This window comes from Trichosurus vulpecula, chromosome 1 (genome assembly GCF_011100635.1).
Source record: "Trichosurus vulpecula isolate mTriVul1 chromosome 1, mTriVul1.pri, whole genome shotgun sequence".
Classification (NCBI taxonomy): Eukaryota; Metazoa; Chordata; class Mammalia; order Diprotodontia; family Phalangeridae; genus Trichosurus; species Trichosurus vulpecula.
The window spans coordinates 9,554,567-9,565,161 of NC_050573.1; positions in this window are offsets into that span (position 1 = coordinate 9,554,567).

Below are 10,595 nucleotides of genomic sequence, written 5' to 3' on the forward strand. Positions count from 1 at the left end.
GCAGGGTGTTCCTGACCTTTGTAAACATGTTTACATGCACACATACGTATATGTATACATATACACACATATATTTAAACACATGTATATGACACGTGTGTATAACTAGTTCTTTACCATTGGTTTCCCTTGTAATCTTATGTATTTATTTTCATTCTGTTCTATGAACTTAAAAACAGGATTCTGAAAACAGGTCCATCCAAGACTTCAGCAGACTCCCACAGGGTTCCATGTCACGAACAAGGTTTAAAGAAGGGTATTCCCAATATCTACCAGTCTAGGAAACCTCTCAACAAAAGGTTGGTTTTTGCAACCTTTCAATCCTTGGAGTAGGAGCAACATGTTCAAGGTGTTTTGATAGTAAGGGAAAGAGGAAAGAGAAAGCACCTACTATGTGCCAGGTGGGCAGGTAGGTGGCACAATGGATAGAACACTGGGCTTGGAATCAGGAAGACTCATCTTCTTGAGTTCAACTCTGGCCTCAGACACTTCCTAACTGCGTGACCCTGAGCAAGTCACTTCACCCTCTATGACTCAGTTTCCTCGTCTGTAAAATGAGCAGGAGAAGAAAATGGCAAACCACTCCAGTATTTTTACCTAGAAAACGCCATATGGGGTCACAAAGGATATGACTGAAATGGTTGAAGTACAACATGTGCCAGACTCTATGCTAAGTACTGAGAATGCAAAGGAGGGCCAAAGACAGTCCCTGCTCTGAAAAAGCACACTGTGTAATTGGGGGAGACAACGTGTACAATTATACACGAATGAGCCACACACAAGACAAACTGGAAATAATCGACAGAGCGAAGGCACTAGAATCAAGGGGTATAAAGAAAGGTTTTCTGTAGAAGATGGATTTTCAGTAGGGACATGAAGGAAGCCAGGGAAACTAGATGGCAAACAAGTGACACACTCATTTACCTAAGTCTTGAGGGTGTGAACCTCGGTCAAAAGGCATTATATATCCCCTACTCCTAGTAAATGGATATCTCTTACTCTGCTAACTACATGGATGAAAAATTTCTGATTGACTAAGCAGACACCACCCTCCACCCCCCTGCCACCACCACTTCTCCTTATACTGTTCCCATGTACTTTAGCCTTACCGGTCCCATGTCCCCAGTCTAGTCCTTCTGTTTCTATTGTATTTCTGGAATCCCCATTCTCTCATTAGGAAATTTCATCTTAGAATTCCTCACGTGCTTGTACCAGCCCAAGAGGGCTATTCAAAGACATAACTTCCCAAAGCTCAAAATTCTGTGTATTGAGAATCCAGGAGAGAATTGGAAGTGAGAGCTGGGATCATGGTGCTTAGGAGATGGAAGTACTCAAAGACTCTGAAGGAGAAGAACTGGGCAGACTTCCTGTTTGCCTTACAGTGCCATAATATCATTGTATAAACTGTTCTGGTTCTGTTCACTTCATCCATTCATATGTCTTCTAAGCTTTCTCTAAAATCATCTCCACCATCACTGCTTACAGTAACACAATATTCAATCATATTTATACACCATAACTTGTTTAGCTATTCCCCAATTAATGGGCAATATATCAGATCTTTTTCTGCCACATTAAACAGAGCTATAAATATTTTTGTATATCAATTAGTGTGCTGAAGGTAACTCCACCAGCTGTTGAGAATACTAAACGTTATATTTTAAGTATGACCAATTAACCTTGGCGAGGCTAATCGATAAATTTATTATTAGTTACCCAGAAGCTCTCTCTTGGGGTTTTTCATTTGTCGCACAGGGAGTTGTTTCTTGAGTACTTGAATCCTCTTGGTAGTTCAAAAGGTAGCATTAAAGCTTGGTGGGAGATGCAGTTAAACTAAGTCATCCCAAACAAATGTAAAGAATGATAATGGAGGAAAATAAAGTAAAAGAAAGCAGAAAAGATCTGCAAAAATTTTCATCATAACTTTTTTCACCAACAAGGAAAGTGAAACAACTCCATTAAAATAACAGTTCTGGATAGACTATAAAGAAGGAAAGGAAAAGAAAGGGGAAAAAAGCTAGATTGGAACAAATATAAATAGAAGACATTTTTTAAGACAGCAAAATTGTATGTTGAAGGAATGATTCATAAGGCATCTGAAGAGAAAGAAAGCAAAGACTTAGTGGAGGGAACCCTTAGAGATTTTAAACTTAATACTCCCACAGAAGGTGAACAAAAGAACACCAACTACTGATTTATAAGGCAACTTTCTCATCTATAAAAATTTTCACACATACTTGATGCATCAAAGGCACACCTGAGAAGGGAATTTGTAGGGAAATCAAACAAACCTAGCAATTGTAGAATCAAAGAATGTTAGAATGAAAATCCTAAAATATGTTCTTTACAAGAACACACTTGAAGCAGGGACTCACACAGAGTAAAGATAAGGGACTGAAGCAGAATTGATTATGCTTCAGCTGAAGTTTAAAAAAAAGCAGCAGTATCCAACACAATCTTAGAAAAAGCAAAACCAGATTTAATTAAAAGAAAAAAGCAGGTGAACTACATTTTGCTAGAAGGTACCATAGACAATGAAGTCATAACAATACTAAACATATATGCAGCCAGCTATAGTCATGAAAAAAATGCTCTAAATCACTATCGATTAGAGTAATGCAGAGTAAAACAACTTTAGGTTCCTCTGCATACCCATCAGATTTGCTAATATGACAGAAAAGAAAAATGACAAATGTTGGAAGGGATGTGGGAAAATTGGAACACTAATACCTTGTTGGTAGAGTAGTGAATTAATTCAACCATTTCTGTAGAACAATTTGGAACTATGCCCAAAGAGCTTTAAAACTGCACATACCCTTTGACTCAGCAATACCACTACTAGGTCTGTAGCCTAAAGAGATAAAAGAAAAAAGGAATGGAACCCATATGTGCAAAAATATTTATAGCAGTTCTTTTTATATTGGCAAAGAATTGGAAATTGAGGGGATGCCTTTCAGTTGGGGAATGGCTGAACAAGTTGTGGTATATGATTGTGATGGAAGACTATTGTGCTATATGAGGAGCAGGATGCTTTCAGAAAGACTTACATGAACTGATGCAAAGTGAATTGAACAGAACCACAACACTGTACAGAGTAACAGCAAATATTGTACCATGATCAACTGTGAATGAGTTAACTATTGTCAGCAATATAATGATCCAAGACAACTCTGAAGGACTTATGATGAAAAATACTATCCACCTCCAGAGAAAGAACTGATGAAGCCTGAATGCGCATTGAAGCAGACTATTTTTAAACTTTGTTTTTCTTGGTTTTTCTTTCATATGGCTAATGTGGAAATATGTTTTGCATGACTGAACGTATACAAACTATTGTGACAAATGAAAAGTTCAAAAGACATAATTTCTGGGTAATTAATCATTTTATTTATTAATTATGGCTAGCAAATAATTAATAAAAGAATGGTCATTTGGCTATCTCTCATAAACAAAAGACTCCTCCTGGAGGCTTCTTGATGTTTATATACCCTTGGTAGAGTGGTATGGGTGGCAATTGGTTAACAATTAATGAGAGAATATTTTGAGAGGTAGACCTATTCTAATGAGGGACTAGGGGACTTGAATGTGATTATGTCACTCTTACTCCCAGACCACCCCCAGCCTTAGCCAATGTAGACAAGGGATCTATACCCACCCAAGACTGTCTGAATAGGACACAATGGCCAGAATTTACCTAGATTAGATGATTTTTCCTTTTTAATCAGAACTAAGTTTACCCAAGTTGGGTGGGGTCTAAACAAGATTGAGGACAATGTTAAATCCAATTTCATCATCAACCCTATTCTTCAGCTGATTTGACCTAGTAGAGAATGAAGAAATAGGAAGATTAAAAAACATCCTGGATCCCCAATAGTAATCGATTATTAATATGAGAGAAATAGTAATTTCTCTTACTATAGCAAACTGCTTGCCTTCACAAGGATCAGGGAAAGAACTGGGAACATTAATTTTAAAAATTAATCTTAGGAATTGTTTATACATGTATTTAGAAAAAAAAATATTAAAAAAAAATAAATAGAAATAGTAAAAGAAAAAAAAAAGAAATCCTATCTGTGCTTCTTCTAGTCTTAAGGCATTATATCCTGGTTGTTTTTGGTTGTTTTTTGGTTGGTTGTTTTTTTTTTCCCGTGTGAATCTCATTTCTGCTCTCAAGGAGTTCTTCCTCAAATTCATCACGTTCAGATGATTTTTCTCCAGTTTGAATCTGCTCATATTGAGTAAGCATTTTACTGATGAGCTCAGAGTTGGGAGAGCTGGCTCCAATGTGAGAGAATTCACTTAGACCTTCTCTGTAGCAATGGGAGCTTTACTGATGCAAAAGCAGAAGGCTAGCCTGGAAGAAGGACTAGCAAATTACAGGGGGACAGAGGCTTGTTTTTATAAGCACAGGATAAGGGAGTGAATGATAAATCATTATAGAAGATCTTCCATATTATAGTGTAAGCCTGGCTTTTCTTCCTTCCCCCACAACACCCCCCCCCCCCCCCCCCCGCCCCCAGCTCCTGCAAGATCTTTAAACTCTTGGGCTTGGAATAAAGAACCGGACGTTCCTTTCTGGCTAGGAGACTGAGAAGCCCCTCTCTGAGAATGCACCTCTCAGACATTCCTCTCTGACTGATAGTCCTGAACAAAAGATGGAATACACTCTTGAACAAAGGACAGGAAATATTTGTGAAGCTGCTTTTTGAGGACCTAGCCAGTTCTCAAAAAGCAAAATGACTGATAGGATCTTCCCCTCCCGAGGGGAGTGGCTACCCTCTCTGGGGGAGAACATCTGGGACAGTTAGCAGTGAGTCTCCCCTCTCTGGCGGGAAAAACTTTCTTTGTTCAGCTCCTTATAAAAGTCACCACGTGGGACAGACTCATTGAGATCTCACCCATGGGGGGAAGGCTTTGCCTGGGACCACCTTCCTTTCCCAGGCCTTGATTGAGCTGAACTGTGTGAACTGGGATCTCCTCAGCTTTGAGAGGATCAAGTGCTAGAGTTCCTCTGGGAGGTGATGAATCTGTTGTTTGTGTCTTTGTCTTTGTTGTGTTAACTGTGTTTGTTAGAGTATTTCCCATCTTTCAATAAAAACTATATTCTGTTGGGAGTGTGCTTTATTGCCAGCGCAAATCCAAATCCGAACCTAACTTAGCTTAACCGAACAGGGAGACAAAGGGAATTTTTATGACCCATGATGGGGGGGAGATGAGAAATTCCATGGTCCAGGATAAGGAGAAGTTTTGTGGTATTTCAAGATAAGGGGAGGAGACTTTAGGGCACCAGGAAAGAGCCACTCAACCCTTAGAACACCTTTGTATCAAGAGACTTTGAGCATCTTCAGGTTAGAGGATAAACCAGGAAAAGAGCAACTCAACCCTTAGGGTGCCTTTCTAGCCACATCATTACCATCGAGGAAGGTCTTCCTTCATTTATGAGCTTTCTATTAAGGCAAGCCTTCAATGAACTTTACATTCTCTATGATGAAAGGCTTTACAATATTCACTACATTCATATGGTTTCTCTCCCATGTGAATTTTCTGATATTCAGTGTCTGATCATTCACTTTAAGTCCTTACAACATATATTATATTCATTAGTTATTTCTCTGTTATGAATTCTGTGATGTTTAGTAAGTCCTGAATCCCATTGATTGGTCATCCCATATTCATTACATTTACAAATTTTCTCTCTGGTATGACTTCCCAGCTGTTCCATAAGTATATCACCTTCCCAAAGGCCTTCATACAATAATTTCTGATGGCAGATAAGTCCAGTCTTCTGACTGAAGGCTTTCCCTTATTCATTACATTCAAAAGTTTCTCACCAGTAAGAACATCTGATGTTCATTAAGTATGCTTGTCTTAAAAGTGTGCTGTGAATACGTTTTCTTTTCAAGAAAGTCAGCTGGTCAGCCGTTACCAGTACACCCCAGTGGATGGAGATAGGAGGTTATATAATCAATCCCCTAGAATTCTTACAAATGAATGCACTTTAAAGGTAACAGGTAGTAAAGTAGAGGAGTCAGGAGGAATAGGAAATAAGGGACACGCACAAACAAAAGCAAAGGTCAGGAGTAGAATTTGTTAGGGAAAGTATATGTCTATTTACATATGTATATGGAAGTGATAAGTTTTTAAAGTTGCTTTAGTTTACAATGTAACAGTTATTGTAAAAGCTTTTCTGTTCCTTAAGATTTTACTCTTTTAGTTCCTAAAAGTGCCCCCACATTTTCCTGAAACTGCCCCGTAATTTGTTTACCCATTCCCAATTATCGAGCAGCTCTTGTTTCCAATTAACTGTTGAAAAAAAGTGATTCCATAGTTTGTCATTTCATAAAAATTTATTGTTTTCCACATAAATTTCTCCCTGCATTTCTCCCTTGAATACTAAAAGAGAGCCATCCCGAGTAACAAAGAAGGAAAAGCTGCATAATGGATCAACATATTGAAAAAAAAACTCTGAAAATATATTCAATGCTCCAAAGTCCTACAGCAGAGACCCATGCAAAGGAGTAGGGAGAGGTCTTTTCACATCAGTCTTTAAAATGATGCTTGTTCTTTGGATTTTGTTGAATTCATTGACAGTGACCTTGGGGCTATTCCTCCCATTTACACTTTGACATGAGAGTGGTTTGTTCTCTTGGTTCTTACTTTGCTACATACGAAGTGCTCAAACTTAGCCATCTCCTCTCCAAATGTCCATGTGGATTATTTGTGCCTGAACTGTGATAGAGCCTTCTGAGCTTGTAATGGTCTGATCAGCCATAGTTGCACATGCTATACCTAACATAGTGATGACATTTTGGTCCTCTTTTGAGCACTAAACAACCAACTTCACTATACAGGCAGTTCATGTCCGTCTTCCCAAGTATCTGTATTCATCCTATTTACTGTTTTTTCATAATATAGTAATATTTCATGGCATTTGGGTACCACCATTGGTGTAACTATTTCTCACCAATTGGCATCTATACTCTGTTCTTGGCTAGATGCATTTTGCTGTATAAAGGGCTTTTTGTTTTCATTTTATTTTAGACTCAAACACCAGAACACAAATATAGAATAGAAAAAAAAGACCATAAACTTAAATATTGAAACTTAAATACAAAGTAAGAAAAGAAAAAGCATGTCATGTGCATAGCAGAACATAAGAGAGGATTAAAAATATGCAGTGATAAATTTTCATTTCAAGAAAGTCTGTATGATAAATTCTACATTGTGTTGAGAGCTGTCCATCTTTTCTGTTTCCTTGGAGGTTTTCTTTTGTTTTCTGCTGTGTATTTTACTTCCTTCTTTTTTCCCCTTCCTCTCCCCAGCCTCAGAAGGCCATGATTAGGTGTGGATATATTTATAGATATATAATACACATATACACATGTATGTAAATATCTAGACATATACTTTCCCTAACAAATTCTACTCCCGATCTTTGCTTTTGTTTGTGCATACCTCTTATTTCCTATCCCTCCTGACTCCTCTACTTCACTTCTACCCATGTAGCCAGAATGGCCTTTGTTTTCTTTGAATGACTCAGCTTACCTCATTGAGCCTCTGGACACTGTGGCTTGCTCTTCCGGGGCAGGAGGCCCAAGGAGCATTCCAGGGAAGCAGACAACTTCCTGTGTGATGAGTCATGGGGCTGGCTGAGGGGAGGTGTTAACGGCTACACTAGGGGGAGGGGCCAACTCAAGAACCAATCAGCCCTGGTCGTTCAGGCGGTGCTTGATGATGTCAAAAACCCTATAAGAGGGGAGAGGACAGCTTGAAGAGCTCTCTTTTCCTTTTCCGGTTGGAGCCAGAGACAGTTACGACAGTTACGTCAGTTACAGCCACAGCCACAGACACAGCTGAAGCAGGAGCTGCCAGTAGCAGAGCTAACCTACGGGAGAAAGCTGAACAAAGACTTCAGGCCATTACAGCGACAGTTACAGCGACAGTTGGAGCCAGAGGCAGTTACAGAGGCAGTTACGACAGTTACGTCAGTTGCAGTCACAGCCACAGCCACAGCCACAGCAGAAGCAGGAGCTGCCAGTAGCAGAGCTGACCTACGGGAGAAAGCTGAACAAAGACTTCAGGCCAGTGGGTAATCTTATTACCATAGAGGGGGAAACATGATTTTGCTTTACGCAATCATGCTTCTCTGTAGTCTCCTGGTTACTCTTTCAAGGCGTACTTATTGGGCCTGGAAGCTTTTGATCAATATATCAAAATGGGGTTGCTGGTTCATGGGTTGGTTACTGTGGAGCCTAAATAAATGTTTTGATTCTTCTGCCTTCTACTTTGAGAGTTTCTTATATCCGGCGGTTCCGAACGTTTCAGACATGTTTATGATCCTCTTTGAGATTATAAACTCTGCCCTCCTGATACAACCCATTACCTCAAAAGGCTTTCTTTTTGTTAGTGACTTCCTTAGCACATATGCCTAACAGTGGCATCTTTGATTCGAAAGGGTATGAACATTCAAATCACTTTATTCAGACAATTCCAAACAGCTTTACAAAATAGTTGGACTAATTCACACTCCCAACAAAACATTACTGTATTTCTCTTCTCACATCCTTTTGAATACAGACTATTTCCGTCTTTTGTCATTTTTGCCAATTTGCTGGGCAAGAGGTGAAATATCTGGGTTGTTTTGATTTGCATTCATCTTATTACTAACTGATTTGAAATACTCTTTTATATGGTTGGGTTTGCAAATTTTCTTTAAAGAATCATTCCTTCATTATCTTTTGAGTGTTAATCACTTGGAAAATCATGCAGCTTTAAATTTTAAGTTTAAAAATGCAGGAAGTCTTTTAAAGGGACACCACATACACTCAATATCAGTTTCTTAGAGATTTTTGCTAAAAAGTTTTCATCTCTCCCCTTACTCCTCTCATTAATTTTATTAATGAAAAAGCTTTGCAAACTCACAAAACTGAAAAAATATTTTTTTTCTTTTGTAATCACCTGTATCACTCATTTGGTTAATAATTCACACCTGTGTCATTTCTTGTTCCAGTTTTCTTTCAATTATTTTTATGGAACCTTTAATATTTGTCCCATATTTAGTTTATTGCAGTATATATTATAAAATGGTGGTTCCAAACTTATTTTCTTCCACACTGCTTTTCCCTTTCCCCAATAACTTCTGTTGAATTCATAATTGTTTCCTAATTACTTCTATCATCTTGGTATTTTGAAATCTAGCATTATAGCTTGATGAGAGATTTAGCCAAGCTAAGTCATCCAAAATGAGTTTAAAGAATGACAGTGGAAGGACAATAAAGGGGAAAAAGAACCAGGAAATTTCTGCAAAAAAATTTCATAATCACTTTTCTCACCAACAAATAGTAGAACTATACATTGATTTTAAATTCCATTTTTGGAAATGCTAATAGAAATGGCAGAAAAGGGTGAGGGGATTGGAACAAGCACACATAGAGGAGACACATGCTGAACTTATGAAGGTGTTGAGTGAATGATGCATAAGGTATGTGAAGAGAGAGAGGACAAAGAATTAGGAAAAACCTTAGACTTTATTCTAACTTCTCAAAAAGGTGAAAAAAGAACTGGAAAAGTCTGATTTATAGGCCTACTTTCTCATTCACATAAAATATTTTCATAAATATTCTTAAAAATTCTAGACACAAAAAAAATCAAAGCCATTTATAGTCAGATGGAAAAATGCACTAAATCACTACTGGTCAGAGAAATGCAAATTAAAACTCCGAGATACCACCTCACATCTATCAGATTGGCTAATATGAAAGAAAAGGAAAATGCTAGATATTGGAAAGGATGTGGGAAAACAGGGGCACTAATGCACTGTTGGTGGGGTTGTGAACTGATCCAATCATTCCGGAGATCAATTTGGAACTATGCCCAAAGAGCTACAAAACTGCACACTCTCTGAGCCTTTAATACCACTGCTAGGTCTACATGCCAAAGACATCCAAAAAAGGGGGAAAGGACCTATTTGTACAAAAATATTCATAGCAGCTCTTTTTGTGGTGGCTAAGAATTGGATTTCTAAGGGATGCCCACGAACTAGGGAATGGCTAAACAAGCTGTGGCATATGATTGTAATGGAATATTATTGTGCTGTAAGAAAATGACAAGCAGGATGATTTCAGAAAAACCTGGACTTACATGAACTGATGCATAAAGAAGTGAACAGAATCAGGAAAATGTTGTACATAGTAACAGCAATATTGTTCAATGAAGAACTGCTAATGTCTAAACTCTTCTCAGCAGTACAATGATCCAAGATAATGCCAAAGGACTAATGATGAGGCATACTGTCCATCTCCAGAGAAAGAACTGATACTGACTGAATACAGACTGAAGCATGCTATTTTTCACTCTTTCAGTTTTTTCCCCTTTTATTTGAGTCTTCTTGTACAAAATGGCTAATATGGAAATGTTTTACATAATTGCATAGGTATAACCTGTATCTGATTTTTTTTGTCTCAGGCAGGGGGGTGGTGAGGGAGGGAAGGATAAAACTTGGAACTCAAAACTTTAAATAAAAATGTTAATGATAGCTTAAAAAAGAATACTACACACATCAAACACACTCTTGATGAAGGTATTACTGAAGAAAT